The following is a 17,572-nucleotide window of genomic DNA, read 5'->3' as shown; positions in this document are numbered from 1 at the left end:
TGGTTAAAGGCACTTGCTTGCACAGTCTGATGGCCTGGGTTCATATCTCCAGTATCTACATAAAGCCAGATGCACAAAATGGTCCATTTATTTGGAATTCATTTGCAGTGGCTGGAGGCCCTAGTATGCCCATTCTCTGAGTCTTTTATTCAGGATTTCCTTTTCTCATTAAGTAATCTTACTGTCTTTGTTTTGAGACATTTTGATATATTCCAGATAGTCCTTTTGAATAACTCTGATAAAATTTTCTCTCTTACTCCTATAGTAACTTACTTAAAAAGTTTTCTTCAAGATTGTAGATTTTATTATGATTCTAAAATTGTACTAATAATGTATGTATGTATGTTTAGCTGGTTAGCCAATATATATCAATTACCCATCATTTCACCTCTCATTATGTTTTTGGTGCATGAAAATCTTATGTTTCAGTCTTTTTTATGAATTGTGTTTATAATTTTCTAAGCTCTTAGTTGTCATATTTTTCTACTAGGCTTGTTTATTGTGTTCTTTTATGAAGTATAAATGCTTATGGTTTATTATTCACTGTTATAGATAATGCAGCCTTAAAACATATACTGTACCATATTCCAAAGTATTCCACACTTTATTTAAATAGCTTGGACTACATATATGGATTGCAAATGGATTTTTTTTCCTCCTCCTCTTCCTTCCTCCCTTCTTCCTTCTCCTCTCTCTCCCCATCTTCTCCCTCCTGTGCAGCTATTAGGACATCCTTAATGGAAAGTATCTTTTTAATCTGTTTTAAAAATATCTTTGTTAATATTTATTTTTATTTATTTATTTGAAAAAGAGAGAGAGGGGGACAGATAGAGAGAGAATAGGTATACCAGGGCCTCTAGCCATTGCAAATGAACTCCAGACACATGTGCTACTTTGTGCATCTGGCTTTCTGTGGGTCCTGGGGAATCAAACCTGGGTCCTTCAGCTTTGCAAGCAGGCACCTTAACTGCTAAGTCAACTCTCTAGTCCCTCATCTCATTTTTTTTTTAAATTATGAATGAAAGATAATGGAAAATTTAGAATTAGATTTTCACTCCACTATCATTAGAATTTCATTCCACAATCCTGGTATGCCAGGGAGCCAGCACAGGGATCCAGCACAGGGTGCCAGCAGTTTTATCAAGCATTAGTTTCCCAGTTTTGGTGCTAATTTCATTTGAGAGAAAAAGTATAAGGAAGTTTTCAGATGGAAAAGTTTGACCTGATCGAGTCCTTAAAAGACTCTGTGAGGGGATTGGTGAGACCCCTACCTTGAGACCCACAACTCAGAAAATGACAAGGAAATATTACCCCCCTTTGTCTGATATGCAATGCTGCTATTATTAACTGTAGTATCAGTTTCACCATTTTGCTCTATTTAAATTTCACCTCAATTAAGGTGTTTCACCTCCAACTGGATGCAGTACAGTTGCCAACCATCTACAATTAGCCAAGATCTCACAAATTTATGGGCACAGTACTTAACATCACTGCTCTTGCTTCAGGCACCAATTACTTCAGAGTTACCAAGTTATGTTATAAATGTGAATTAGAATCTGGTAGGCACCTACTGGTATTTCTGGAAATGTATGTCCTGAATTCAGGAATTGGATCAGGAACACATGAAAAATGGTAGAAATAGAGACAGTTTATTAAAGAAGAGGAAAACTGCTGAGGAGCGCTCGGAAGTGTTAGCAAGTCCATGGCACTGGGCCAAGAGAGTTATAACCCTTTATTGGTTGTTTACTTAGTACCCACATTCTTCTGCATTTGTAGACCTCTGGATTTTCTTTTTTTTAAAAAATATTTTATTTTTATTTATTTATTTGAGAGAGAGAGAGAGAGATACAGAAATAGGCAGGTAGACAGAGAGAATGGGTGCGCCAGGGCTTCCAGCCACTGCAAACAAACTCCAGATGCTTGCGCCCCCTTGTGCATCTGGCTAACGTGTGTCCTGGGGAGTCGAGCCTCGAACTGGGGTCCTTAGGCTTCACAGGCAAGCGCTTAAGCACTAAACCATCTCTCCAGCCCTGGATTTTCTTATATGCATGCTGTGTCTTTTACATGCAGCCCTTGCTTGAGGGTTTCCAGTTATTTTCTATGTCATTTTCCCCCATTTGTTAATTGTTTTATTTTGAGAGAGAGAGAAATATGTGATTACATTTCATACCTGTCTGTCCGAATGCCTGTCCACTTAGCCTTTCCCTTATCTTCTCTTCCTATCTAGCCATCTTAGTTTTTTTAAGTATTTGATATTCTGTCCTTGAACATTTACTTTTGCATGCACTCTTAAAGAGTAGGAACATACATCTAACAAAATTAACAGTGACTTTTCCTGTCTTCTGTTTTGAGTTCACATTCACATTTCTTCAGTTGACAAATATTGTGTTAGTAATTTAATTCGATTTAGTCATGCCCTCTTCCTTTTTTTTTTCTTTGTGACATGAGCCTTTTTTGAAGGAATGGGGTCACTTTTTTTTTTCTATTGGTGACTCTTCCATAATTTACTTTTGCATTTATGTAAACCATGTAGCTTTTTTCTTTTTTCACTGTATTTTCTATAAGCTGTAAAGTGGATCTAGAGTAGGGCTGCTCATAGAAAGTTGTCCAGTGATGGAAATGTTTTGTGTCTACAATGTCCAGCTTGTATGAAAGCTACTATCCACATGTTGCCAGGGCACTGACCTCAATTCCTCCTTTAATTAACTTTTCAAGTGACAAATTGGCCTTTATTAGCCAGGTTAATGATTAGGAAGTTATAAACAGTTGTGGAACAAATTGTAAGTTCCTCCCACTCCCAATACTTTAACCCGTGTTGCTGTAGATACTGGTACCCTAGGAACGAGGTTCACCTCCACCTTTATTATTGTCTCCAAAATTCTCTGCATATTTTATATTTTTGTTTGAGGGAGTGTTGACAGAAATGTAGTATATATTTGAAGGCCTTAATCATTCCCTTTCCTTTTCCTACTCCGTCTGCTTTCAAACTAGCAACTTAATATTTACCTCAATAGAATTTTAGTCCTAGACTGTTAGAATGTCAGCATCATTTACAGAGGACCCTGATGGGCATCTAATCTAGCCTCCTCACTGATACGGAACCCAAGACCGGAAGCTCCAAAAGCAGGTGCAGTTTAGAACACAAGCCTATTTTTCTAACTCAGCTAGGCTGGTTTCACTTCATTTACTGTTTGCTACAATTAAATAAATTATTGGTATTATATTTCTTGTTAAAAATCACTGTTGTTTATTTTACCTTAGCTTGTTACTTATGCATTAAGTTGACTATTAGGAAACATCATGTTTTTGTTCTGTGTAGTTTTATCAAGGGGATTCTTTCTGTGTATCTTATGCACTAGAAATTTTTGCACATATGCTCAAGATTCTTAATTAGTGGCATGGATTACTCTGTGATCCTTGGCATGCCCATTATTTCTGTACATTCACAAAAGCGGCAGCCTTAGCTTCAGATGTAGGTATTGATTCTTTTGCTGAGATCATACTGTAATTCAGTGACTTTATCTTCTCAGGTAAGTACTTTCTACATCTTGTGGGACTTCTAGAGTATAATGCATGAAATCCCAAGCATAAAGATAATTAGCTGTTTTGCAGCACCTTTATTTTTTGGTTAATTCAGACTTCATTTGATCATGGAAGGTCATTTAAAAATTTAATCATAGTTCAGTATGTAGTTAAGCAACACATTGTGTAGAAATAAACACAGGATAATCATATAATTTATTATACTAACATTCTTCAATCAAAATGGTGTTAGAGATAAGATAAATTATATGACTGTAATGTGTGTTTGTGCTATTTGGTTGGTGGCACAGGAGTGAATTATTAGGCTAAAGTTATCCACTGATTGCCAAAACTTTCTGAAACAGGGACTTCTTACTTAATCGACTTATAGAAAACCTGGAGTTTCTTAAAAGGATACTTAGTTGAACACAGTAGAAACTGTAGGAAAATCCAATAATTTGTTATTGATTTTCCAAAGCTAAGAAAATGGAAATAAGCATTGTCTTGGCTTTTTTGGAATTATTTGGTAGACTGACTTATTTGAACTGGTTTCTCAGTGTTCATTCTTTCTAAATGATTGTTTGCAAATAGGCTGTGATATTTATATTCACTTTATGATAGTACTGGGTAAATAGAAGGGTTAAAGCTTTTTATCTTTGGGTTTCTAATAGCTACTGCTAAGGTGAGCCTTATATGTTAAGATTATCTGAAGATAAGACTGTAACTTACTGGCTCAAAGTTCAAAGGAGAGCATTAGCTTCAAGGACATAAATCATTGAGCTGTTATCCACTAATCTGTAACAAAACTGCAGAGGAGCAACATTTATTTAGAAATCTAGTGTCATTTACCTACAGTTTAAGGTCAGTCTGTATAGAGGTTTACCAAGGTCTTTTGAGCTGTTCTGCAGAGATGAGAATTCAAATTTATTTATTTTCCTTTAATTTTAAGTAGAAATTGATTTGTGTGCCTTTTCCAGCAGCCACAGTTAACCCCATTTTGTTCATCCTCAAAGCTCTATTATGCTCTATCTTAATTATGGAATTACTAGAGACTCATCAGGTTAGTTAAGGTCAGAATTTCATGGTCTAACACTCTGCTACTTACAGTTTTGTTTCATGTGTTTATTTCTACCCCACTCCACACACACAAGCTGGCTGTGGGCTCTGTGGGAACCATGGTGGTGAGAAAGAGAGAGAGAGAGAGAGAGAGAGAGAGAGAGAGAGAGAGAAGGAGGAGGAGGAGGGGGAAGGGAGGGGAGTGGAGGGAGAAATTGTAGTGTGTGTGTGTATACTGTTTTAAAATCTGTAATAATAAGGCTACAATGGCAGATACTTGAAGGGACCATTAGTTGAAGTGAATGATTGACCAACTGATCAGGCCAAAAGGGACCCATGTAAAAAGGAGAACATACTTTCTGCTTTAAATCAGCCTAATTTTTGCATAGTCATACCTTGTAGGAATGTGAGCTTGATATCATGTAAATAAAATAAATAAGTGGGTACTGTTACTTCTAAATTGCATTGTCATCTGATCACACAGAAAATGACCTTACAAATATTTGTTTCATTGGAAGATACTTACTGTTTTGTAATACTTCTATAAACACTGCTTTTGAAGAACTATTATATGCAACGTATACATACATGTACATATATACACACATACACACACACACATAAGATGTGTAAAAAAGTTCTCATGTGTTAAATGGTTGGCTTTTCCTGAAAGATAATGCAGGCAATGATAGATAACTTGGATCTTTATTGTGGTGTCTATGGAAAGTCCTTTGGGTCACTTCCCAATTATAAGCCAGTGATGGATGACATATGGTAGTGAGGGCATTTGAAAGAAAATTGCTATAGCCTAGTAATGAGGCACACTCCTGTAATTCTGGCTACAGGAGAGGCTGAGCCCAGATAATTGAGAGTTCAGCCCATTTACGTTCTTCCTTTTCCTACCCTTTCCAAACAGCATTGTTAACAGCTATATTTGTGTGCTGGTGTGTGTAGTGTGTGTGTGTGTGTGGGGGAGCACATGCATGCGTGCATGCATAAGGAGGCCAGAGAATAAGCTCAACTGCTGTTCCTTGGGATCATGACCCATCCCCCCCCTTTTTCTTTCTTTAAACAGGATCTCTAATTGGACAGGTGCTTATGAAGTAGGCTAGACTGGATGGTTAGTGAGTCAGCTGTCAGCTTGTCTACCTATCTGTACCTCCCCAGTGACGGTATTACAGGTGTGTGCCACCACTGTAAATGGATTCTGGGGACTGAACTCAGGTTCTCATGCTTGCAAGGCAAGAACTTTACTGAGTTGTCTCCTCAGCCTTTTTAAGTTTTTCTTTGACGTATCTCCTACCTCACTTCTTCCATTTCATTCCTGAAAAATACCATCATTTGAACTTAATTTTATTCATAATAAGAGATCTACACTAACCCTTAGTTTTTCTATTTTATATTTAGAGTATCTCCATATATGTAGTTGTAAATGTACCCTTACTGAAAGTAAAAACAAGGGCTAGAAAGATAGCTCAGTAGATAAAGCACTTGCCACACAAGTGTACCTGCGTTTAGATCCCCAGAACTCGTACAAAACCTGCTTGCTGTGGTGTTAGTGTCTGTACTCTCAACATGCATACAGGGAGAAGGGAGGCAGAGAGAGAATTGTCTGGAAGTCTGCTAATATATGCAAAAGTGAACAAGAGAGACTGTCTCAAAACAAAGTGAAAGGTGAGGACTGATATTAAAGTTGTCTTATGATCTGTATATGTAGGCCATGGCATATGCATACCCCCCCCCCCACATGGCACCTCTTTATGTCTTCCATTCTCTAATCTTGCCTTAGTCTTACAGGGCAAATTAGCTTGTTCTCTACTCCTCTCAGTATTTTGTCAAAGGCCTTCTCTGCATCAATTGAGATGATCATGTGGTTTTTATGGTTCAATTTATTTATGTTCTGTATTACATTGACCAGTTTTCATATGTTGAACCATCTCTGCATCCCTGGGATGAAGCCTACTTGATCAAGGTGGATAATGCTTTTGATGTGTTGTTGAATTCGGTTTGCAAGGATTTTGTTCAGGATCTTTGCATCTAAATTCATTAGGGATATAGGCCTATAATTTTCTTTCCTTGTTGCAGCTCTGTCTGGTTTTGATATTAGGGTGATACTAGCTTCATAAAAGGAGTTGGGGAGAATTCCTTGGTCTCCAGTTATGCAGGATAGTTTGAGAAAAAATGGTTTCAGTTCTTCTATGAAGGTTTGGTAGAATTCAGCTGAGGAGCCAAATGGTCCAGAACTTTTCTTTTGGGGGAAGATTTTTGATTACCTTTTCAATCCCCATGGATGTGATAGGTTTGTTTAGGAGATTATCTGCTCTGAGTTTAGTTTTGGTAGGTGGTATGTGTTCAGGAATTCACCCATTTTTTTCTACATTATTTAATTTCATGGAGTAGAAGTTTTGGAAGTGTGCCCTGATCATTCCTCCAATTTTCATTGATATCTGTTGTGATCTTTCCTTTTTCATTTCTGATTTTGTTAATTTGAGGCTTCTCCATTTTTTGCTTGATCAGTTTGGCCAGCAGTTTATCAATCTTGTTTATTTTTTCAAAGAACCAACTCTTTGTTTCATTGATTTTTTTTAAATTGTTTTCTTAGTTTCCAGTTCTAATTTTTGCTCTAATCTTGATTATTTCTTTCTATCTGTTGCTCTTTGGGTTGGATTCTTCTTGTTTTTCTAGCAGATAGTCAGGTTATTGATTTGGGTTCTGTCTTTGTAAAGAAGGTGTTTAGGGCTATGAATTTTCCCCTACAGTTGCCCTCATTGAATCCCCTAAGTTTTGGTAGATTGTGTTTTCATTATCATTTAATTCTAGGAATTTTACTATTTCTTTTTTTATTTCTTCCACGACCCATTCATTGTTTAAAAGTGTGTTGTTTAGTCTCCAAGAGTTGGTAGAGTTCTTGATGTGTCTTTTTGTTGTTAATTTCCAGCTTTAGAGCATTGTGATCTGACATAATACAGGGAGTTACTTCAATTTTCCTGACTTTCTGAAGGCATGCTTTATGGTCTAATATATGGTCAATTTTGGAGAAGGTTCCATGGGCTGCTGAGAAGAATGTGTAGAGTTTGGGTGGAAAGTTTTGTAGATGTTCATTGGGTCTATGATGTTGTTGAGCTCTATTATTTCCCTGTTGATTTTCTGCTTGCATGATTTGCCTATTGATGATAGTGGAGTATTAATGTCTCTGACTATGGTGGTGTTGATGTTTATTTGTGTTTTATTGTGGAGCAGATTTTGTTTTATAAATTGTGGTGCCCCTGTGTTTTGTAGCATATATATTTATGATTATGATTTGCTCATGTTGGATCATTCCCTTGATGAGTACGAAGTGGCCTTCTTTGTCCTTTGTGATTACTTTTGGTTTGAAGTCTATTTTATCAGATATTAATATAACAACACCCACTTGCTTTTTATTTTCATTTGCTTGGAATATCATTTTCCAACCTTTCACCCTGAGGAGGTATCTATCTTTAGTAGTGAGATGGGTTTCTTAAAGACAGCAGATAGAAGGGTCCAGTTTTTGCTTCATCCTGATAACCTGTGTCTTTTTTATGTTTTAAAATATTTTATTTATTTATGAGAGAGAGAGAGAATGGGCATGCCAGGGCCTCCAGCCACTGCAAATGAACTCCAGATGCATGTGCCCCCATCTGGTTTACATGGGTCCTGGAGAGTCAAACTGGGATCCTTTTGCTTTATAGGCAAATGCCTTAACCACTAAGCCATCTCTTCAGCCCAACCTGTGTCTTTTGATGGGTGAGTTAAGACCATTAATATTTAAGGTTATTACTGTGAGGTTTGAATTAATCCCTGTCATGATGAGCTGTTTTATGGGGCTTGGTGCTTTGTTGTGTAATGTACTGTTTTGAGCCTGGTTTATTTTGTGATGTTCTTGTTGTTGGCTCTTGAGATTGTTTGGGTGACTGTTCTGTGTGGAGTATTCCCTCAAGAATTCTCTGTAGGTTTGGCTTTGTGTTCATATAATCATAGAGTTGAGTTTTTTCATGGAAAGTTTTTCTTTTACCATCTATTATAAGGGATACTTCTACTGGGTAAAATAGCTTGGGTTGGAAGCCATAGTTTTTCAGACTTTGAAGTGTTCCATTCCAGGCCCTTCTAGCTTGCAGGGTTTCCATTGAGAAATCTGATGTTATTCTAGTTGAATTCCTTTGTATGTTTGAATTGCTTTTCTCTTGCTGCTTTTAACCCTCTCTGTTTCCATTGTTTAGAGTTTTAACTATGATACGTCTTGGAGAGTTTCTTCTTTGGTCCTGCCTGTTTGGTGTTCTGTGGGCTTCTTGTATCTGGGGCCTCTCTTTTGGAAGATTTGGAAAATATAGAAAGTTTTCTTCAATAATTTTGTTGAGTACATTCTCTATGCCTCTGGTCTGGATTTCCTCCCCTTTTGGTATACCCATGAAGTGGATGTTTGGTCATTTTAGGGCATCCCACAGTTCCCTTGTATTCTGTTCACTTGATTATTTGATCTTAGCAAAGTTTTTGGCTTCCTGATCAATTTCTTCTGTCTTATCTTCAACGTTAGAGGTTCTGTCTTCCATATGAGTAGCCCTGTTGGTGAGTGGTTCTAGAGAGGTTTTTATAATTTCTATTTGATTTTTGTTTTCTCTTGTGTTATTTTGTATCATGTCTATATCTTTTTTGAGGTACGACTTCAATTCAACTGTTGTTTTCTTGATGCCTCCTGTAGTTCATTCTTGCATTTGATCAAGTTAATCAACCATTAGTTGAGGTCTTCCATTTCTTGGTGTACATTCAATTTATTCATATCTCTTTGGAGAGTTCTAATGTTTTCTTCAATCAAGTTAAGCCTACTGTCAAAGGCTTAATACTCTAGGAGATGATTCTGTTCAGTTTCATTGATATGATTATTGGCTCTTTGATAGTTTGCTTCAAGTTCAATGATTTTTTTTTTTAAATCAGGGTTTCATTGGTTGTGTTTTCATTTTGGGAATGAATTTCTATTGAGTTTTCTATGATTTCATTGGAAGCATTCATAAGACTAGGCATCCTTGGTGGAGATCTGTCAGTTTTCTGACTTTCATTAGCTTTTTTTTGTGTTGTTGTCTACCCATTTTAGGAAGATTATTTTATTGAGGAGGAAGCAAGGTTTTGTTCTTTGGCCTGTTTACCCTCTGCCTCAGAAGAATAGGGATGTTAGTACCTAGTGGCCAGTCAGGATAGCAGAGCAAAAGACCTGATTCCACAGCTCACACAAGGGCCAGCCTTCCTCGAGCAAGGGATTATGGGATCTACCAGGACCAGGGGACTAGGAGGAGCAAGGGAACCAGGAATATGGCTTAACTGGTGCCATGCCTTCCAGGACACAGACCAGTGCAGGCAACCCAGACTGGGGAGGTGTGAAGAGCTCAGGTACAGGGGGTCTTGCCTTCTCACTTCAGACTTTCACATCCACCCACCCACAGACCACTCAAGGAACTCAGGTCCTGGAAGTGGGAGGAGCCCAGAAATGGGTCCAGCCTACTCACTCCAGACGGCTGTGCCTGCCCACACACCTTTTGCACAAGGAACTCTCAATTTTACCCATTTTTTAAGTATACTGTTCTGTAGACTCCCTCCTTTCTTCATTTTCTTCCAATAGACATTCTATTGAATGTGAAATATTGTGTCTTTGTTTTGATTTGACTTTCCCAATGGCCAGTGATGTTGAGTATTTTTTCATGTTCTTATGGACCCTTTGTGTATCATCTTTGCAAAAATGATTATTCAAATCCTTTGCCTATTTAAAACATGGAATTGAATGTAATTTTGTTGAGTTGTAGGAGACCTTTAAACAGTCTGGCAGTTATCATATATAATTTGAAAATATCCTCTATATTTTGTGGGTTACCCTTTTATACTTTTGACAGTGTCCTTTGATGCACAAATTTTTAAAATATAATGACGTCTACCTTTCCTGTTTTTCTCTCATTGTCTGACTGTTCAGCACAGTAAACCATTTTAAATGATTTTCTTCTTATAGTTTTAGCAGTTAGAGTGAAAACTGGGAAAATTTGATTTACTATTTGTATATATTGTAATATGAACATCCATCTTTTTTATTAAGAACTTTATTATATGGACTTAAATGCAAATTAGTCATATTACCATTGGATTATACTTTGATGTTCCCTTTCTCCTTCCTCCATTCATTGAGGACCCTCCCCAGCGGGATTATCAGTAATTACTATGGGGTCATGAGTGTAACCAGTCTCTGTGGGGGGAACAATGCCTCAGAGTACACCTTACTACCCTGTGGCTCCTACATTCTGTCCACCCCTTCTTCCACCGTGTTCCCTGAGCCTTGGAGGGTGTGTTATGAGTCTCAATTAGTGTTGAGCTCTCATGTATCCTTTAAGTTTCTGCTTTGATGAGGTTTTTGTTTTGTTTTTGTTGAGGTAGGGTCTCATTGTAGAACAAGCTGACCTGGAATTCACTATGTAGGCTCAGGGTGGTCTTGAACTCACAGTGATCTCCTACCTCTGCCTCTCAGGTGCTGGGACTAAAGGTGTGCACCACCATTCCTGGCTTACTTTGATGAGTTTTGAGTCTCTTTACTGTTTACCACTATCTCCATGGATGAAGGATGTGGTTCTCAGACGAGTAGTGAAAGCAGAACTTGTATTTAATCCTCTCCTCTGTAATGTTTCATAGATTTAGTGGTAAGCAGTCAGCTTTCTTGTTATTCTGGTGGCTCGTGGGTCTCCTCAGCATTTGTTGCCATTTGTAAAGAGCAGATTGTGTAGCTAAGAATGAGAGCAGCATGGATCAAAAGGGATAAACATAGACCATTACAACTTTTTTATGGGCATAACCTTTCCCTTGAGCCAAAGAACAGTGGATGCTTCTCTCTAGTGGCTCTGACCTTTCAAGCCATGGGCTTCTGACTTGGTTCTTGGTACCAGGTATGAATTTCTTCCCACTGAGCTGGTCTCATATGCAGTTAGAGTTGACTACCTATATAGGCTGTGTGTCACTATTGCACTGGTATGTGCATCTTGCCTGGCTGCTTGATTTTGTAGCTTGTAGTGTCCACTGTTCTTCCATGTTATTGGTGAACTTTATCTCCTGCAGTTCACATCGTGCTTTCTAGCACTGTGAGACTTAAACAGAAGGGCTCTGACTGCCATCTCATTTCTAGCATGACCTTTCAATATTTTCCAAGTTCAGCTTGTGGTGTCTTCATCAATAGTTCGGATCAAATGATAGATCTATGGTAGATTTGTTGTTAGATTTTTGTTGTTGTTGTTGTTGTTTTGGTTTTCAAGGCAGGGTCTCACTCTAGCTCAGGCTGACCTGGAGTTCACTATTTAGTCTCAGGGTAGCCTCAAACTTATGGCAGTCCTGCTACTTCTGCCTCCAGAGTGCTAGAATTAAAGGTGGGCACCACCACACCTGGCTTATTGTTAGATTTTTGAGAAACCTCCATACTTATTTCTACAGTGACTACTGTACAAGTTTGCATTCTCATTAGTAGTGGATGAGGGTTTCTGTTACCATACAACCTCACCAGCACATGTTGTCATTTGATTTTTTTAGGAAAGATGAAGGGAAAGACAGATATACACAGAGATGGGAGAGAAGGAGGAAGGGTGGGAGGAAAGGGTGAATGATTGGGCATGCCAGGGCCTCTTACTATTGCAAGTAAACTTCTGATGCATGCACCACTTGGTGTATTGGCTTTACATGGGAATTGGGGAATCAAAACCCAGGCCACCAGGCTTTGTAAACAAGTGCCTTTAACCACTGAGTAATCTCCCCAGCACTGTTATTTAATTTTTTGTTGATAGCCATTCTGAATGAAAGGAGATGGAATCTCAAAGTAGTTTTCATTTGAATTTCCCTGATGGCTATCTTTTTAGATGTTTATTAGCTGTTTGTATTTCTTCCTCAGAAAACTCTGCTCAGTTCCCTGCCCTATTTTTTTTTTGAGTGGGTTGATTAATGTTTATTGCTTAGCATTTTAAAAATTCTTTGTATATTTTAGATATTTAACTTGTCAGATATGTAGCTGGTGAATATTTTCTCCCATTCTGTAGGTTGTCTATTGATTCTGTTTATGGTTTGTTTAGTTGTACAAAAGCTTTTTAGTTTCATGAGATTCTAGTGGTTAAGTATTTAATTTCCAGGGATACTGTTTTTTTAAGATATATATATATTTTCATAGGTTGTAGTATAGCCCCTCTTTTTCCCTGTGGGCCCTCCTCTATAGGGTTATTGTTGCTCACTCTGTGGTTATTAGGACATCTGTCTCTGAGGAGAGCTGTGCCTCAGGGTATTGCTACCCACCTTGTGGCTCATTATGATCTTCCTGATCCCTCTTCCTCAACAATCCCTCAACCTTGGCAAGTGTCTTATTGTTGCTATCTTCCTGGGTGTGGATGTCAGGCTAGTATTGGGAGCACTGCTATGTAGCTGTTTCCTCTGGTCCCTGGTAAATGTGGAGGTGGCACATATCTTGGAGTGCTGTCAGCTGTCTTTTCTTGCGTTGAAGGATCTTGGATCTCCCCAGTATTCTTTGCCATAAGTGAAGTAAAACAAATTATCTGACCAAAGGTGAGCGCAGGTTTGATTAAAGAGGATATACATAGGAACCTGAGAGACATTTTGATGGAGATACTGTCTACACTTGTACTGGGAACACTGGGACCTTCTCTCTTGGTTTTGCTGACCATGGGGTACTGACTTGGTTCCCAGTACCAGTTAAAAGTTCTCTCCCCTTAAGTGGGACTCAAGTCCAATCAGAGGACAGTTGGTTACCCACATAAGCTATATGCCACTATTGTGTGGGTGTGTACTTCTTTTCTGGCTGTGGATTGTGTGGCTTGCATGGTCTCCTGCTTATTTATGCTGTTGACATTGTCTCACAGTAGCTCCCACAGCACTTTCCAGGGCCATGAGGGTTTACCAGGTGAAGACTGGCTGTCCTCTCAGTTCTCATGTTGTTTCTTGGTGTTCTGAGATGGCAGTCTGTGGTGTTTTCAGCAATAGGGTCTTACCTTTTAGCTCTGTCAGATAACCAAATGCTAGGCAAAGGCCTGCATTGTTTTGGGGGATCTCATGGATCACCCCAGACAACTGCTTACTGTGGGGGTTAACCCAAATCTGGCCCTGGGGTCCACTAGCTAGAGCCAGTGGTTTAAGGATTGAGCTTTCTCCACCTTCTAGTGCTGGAGAGCGAGTGTGTGTTTGTGTTTGTGTTCATGTGAGAGGGAAAGAGAGAAAGAGAATTGGCGTGTCAGGCCTCCATCCACTGCAGTAGAATTCCAGACACATGCACCTCCTTGTGCACGTGTGCAACCTTGCATGTTTGTGCATCAGGCTTATTTGGGACCTGGAGAGTCGAACATGAGTCCTTAGGCTTCACAGGCAAGTGCCTTTACCGCTAAGCCACCTCTCCAGCCCTGTGTGTCTTTTTGTGCCAGTACCACATTATTTTTATTACTATGGATTTAGTAATATATCTTGAAATTAGGTGTGGTGATATCATCAGTAGTATTCTTTCTGCTGAGGATGTTTTGACTACCCAAGGCCTTTTGCGCTTGCATATAAATTTTGACACTGTATTTTAAATCTTTGTGAAGAATGGTCCTGGAATTTTTATTGGAATTGCATTGACTCTGTATATTGCTTTTGGTAGGATGGCCATTTTCACAATTTTAATTTTTCAGATCCAGGAGCATGGAAAATCGTTCCATGTTCTCATGTCTTCCTCAATTTCTTTCTTTAGCATTTTAAACTTGCCCTTGTAGAGGTCTTTCACATCCTTGGTTAGACATATTCCAAGATATATTTTTTGTTGTTGTCTGTTGTGTTATTTGTTTTGCACTGGGGTTTGTCTATCTTGAGATAGTCTTTTGTCTGCTCAGAATGCAGCAGTAGTGGCTCTTGTGGAGTGTGTGCTGAGTGGCTTGATTAGCCTTCATCCAGGTGGGTGTGGAACAAATGGAGGTCTATCTGCAGGTCTGGGCTGGGCACATTGGAAGCTGAGCAGGCTCCTTGTTTCTGCCCTCTTTGTGAATCTGAGCTGGGGATTCTGGTCAGCTAAGGTGTCCCTACTTATGGTCGTTCAGGCAGGCAGGTTGGGATTGAAGCCAACACCAAATGGGCCTAATTGCCAATTTGAGTAAGGGTAGGACATGTATCTGCATATTCAGTCTTCCTGTTATAATTTGTTCAAAAGATATTTTTTTCCATGAACTTTCTCTCACTTACATTTGATTGACTAAATTGATACTTCAGCCCTCATAGTTATGATTATAATATGTTTAGGTAATCTTTCCTGTCACTCCCTTATCAGAAAAGCTTAAAGTTTGCTTTTGCATTCTTGCCCACTGAGACATAAAAGGAGTGACTTGACAGAGCTGCACATTGATAGTAGAATCACCGCCTGTCATCTGTTCAATCCCTCACAAGTTGTTTGTTTAGATTTAATAGTCATCTTTGCTTCATACTTCTTGTTATTTGAAATTTTACAGTATTTTTCTAATCTTCTAACGGCATCTCCTTTGAATGTCCAGAATTTAATTTTTAAGTTATTTAACCTCTCTGCATTTTACATTTTTTAAATGAGAAAGTTGAGGTAAATAATCTATTGCATATTCTGTTAGGGAAATTACATGAATTTGAGATACCTAGGAGGCTTTTAATCAATTAATAAAACTTCAGTGAACAACAGAGGTTTATCTTTTATAAGAAAGAATTAAAATTTATATCCTAGAATATATTATCTTTATAAGATCATCGAAAATTTTGGTCTTTTTCTATGTATGAGCATAATTTTTAAATATTGCTATTTGTATTATCATTCACATATTACAAACAGTTTTAAAGTTGTATTTTAGTATAAAGTGGTTTGTCACTCCTTGTGTTTTAAGAAGAAACAGTGTGAATTTGTGTGTGTGTGTGTATGTATGTCTATACATACATTCATACATACACACACACACACACACATATATATATATATATATATGGGATTTGTTAGCATCCAAAAAGAGAAGAACTCCAAAAACTAGGTGAAAAAGTGAAGAGAAAAAGAGAAAACACTGACATCACCTTCTGGAAATTGAAAGGGAATTAAACTAGATTCCCTACTACAGAAACACCAAAATAAATTCTAGACAGATTAGTGATCGTCTTAAAAATGGAAAGAATTCTCATACTAAAAGAGGTATACCTCGGAATCTACTTACCTATTATAAGCAAATAGTTATAACATATTCTAATTGATTTTATTTTATAAAATTTTTATTATTGGGCTGGAGAGATGGTTTAGCAGTTAAGTGCTTGCCTGTGAAGCCTAAGGACCCCGGTTTGAGGGTCGGTTCCCCAGGTCCCACGTTAGCCAGATGCACAAGGGGGCGCACGCGTCTGGAGTTCGTTTGCAGAGGCTGGAAGCCCTGGCGCGCCCATTCTTTCTCTCTCCCTCTATCTGTCTTTCTCTCTGTGTCTCTTGCTCTCAAATAAAATAAAAAAAATAAAAAATAAAAATTTTTATTACTATTTGTCACTTGTCTTTTTAAAATTAATTAATTTATTTGTAATTAAGAGAGAGGGAAAGAGAGAATGGATGTATCAGGGCTTCTAGCTGCTGTATACAAACTCCAGATGCATGTGCCACTTTGCGTGCATCTGGCTGTATATGGTACTGGGGAATCAAACCCGGGTGGTTAGGCTTTGCAGACAAGTGCGTTAAACACTGAGCCATCTCTCCAGCCCTACTTGTCTTTTTAAAAAATATTTACTTACCTTATTTATTTGAGAGAGAGAGATAGAAGCAAATGGAGAGTGAGTGAGTGAGTGAGTGAGTGTGTGTGTGTGTGTGCGCGCGCGCGCGCGCAAATGGGCATGTCAGGGCCTTTAGCCCCTGCAAATGAACTCCAGACACATGTACCACCTTGTGCATCTGGCTTACATGGGTACTGGGGAATCGAACCTGAGTCCTTTGGCTTTGCAGGCAAGCACCTTAACTGCTAAGACATCTCTCCAGGCCCCCCCCCCCACACACACTTGTCCATTTATAGCATGTAGAAATAAAATTGCTGGTATTGAGTACTTGATAATTTGTTTCACTTTTCTTGAAATAGAGTCTCACTGAATGAAGCTCAGAGTGGTTGGAACTCTCAGCAGTCTTCCTGCTTTGTCTTCCAAAGCTTGACATTATAGATATCAGCCACCACACCTGACTGTTCCAATTTCATTAGTTTTATATCTTTTCAAGGAAAATAATGTTTCATTAATGACATTTATCAAAATGCTTAGAAAAGAATTTAACTCATTATACACAGCAATTATTAGAACATCAGAGAACAATTTTCTTCATTGGAAAGGATAACTAAATACTGAGGACTCTGGGCTGGAGAGATGGCGTAGCGGTTAAGCGCTTGCCTGTGAAGCCTAAGGACCCCGGTTCGAGGCTCGGTTCCCCAGGTCCCACGTTAGCCAGATGCACAAGGGGGCGCACGCGTCTGGAGTTCGTTTGCAGAGGCTGGAAGCCCTGGCGCGCCCATTCTCTCTCTCTCTCTCCCTCTACCTGTCTTTCTCTCTGTGTCTGTCACTCTCAAATAAAAAAAAAAAAAATTAAAAAAAAAATAGTGAGGACTCTGATTAAGTCAGGGCTATGAGATACTGGCTTTGTGTAGCTTCTGAATTTGAACTACCTATTATCAAGACTATTAAAGTGTTAGTACTAAGACATTTCATATAAATTGAATGGTGTATTACCTTCAAAACTTTTCATTTAGAATCATGACTCATATTTAAGAAGAGAAGTAAAAAGTTTGACAATCAAGTATTCAAATCGTATGCTATTTTATTTATGCATTAGTAATTTGGGTTGTCCATCTGAGCAATAGTACTCATGTAGAACTGAAACAGGAAGCAAGTCTGGCCTGTAAAAGCAAAATTTATGAATAACTTTTACTAAAGAACATCTTTGTTATTAACCGCATCAAAAATGCATAGT

General features: G+C 38.4%; 1 protein-coding gene across 2 annotated transcripts in view; it reads left to right on the top strand.

Annotated features, from left to right (window-relative positions):
- The window catches only part of Stk3 (serine/threonine kinase 3), a 350,209-nt gene that overhangs the window by 188,470 nt on the left and 144,167 nt on the right, over positions 1–17,572 (top strand). The gene's annotated exons all lie outside the window — the stretch shown is intronic.

The sequence above is a fragment of the Jaculus jaculus genome, chromosome 2 (genome assembly GCF_020740685.1).
Source record: "Jaculus jaculus isolate mJacJac1 chromosome 2, mJacJac1.mat.Y.cur, whole genome shotgun sequence".
NCBI lineage: Eukaryota > Metazoa > Chordata > Mammalia > Rodentia > Dipodidae > Jaculus > Jaculus jaculus.
The sequence above is the reverse complement of the archived record's forward strand: the minus strand, read 5'-3'. Positions and strand labels throughout refer to the sequence as shown.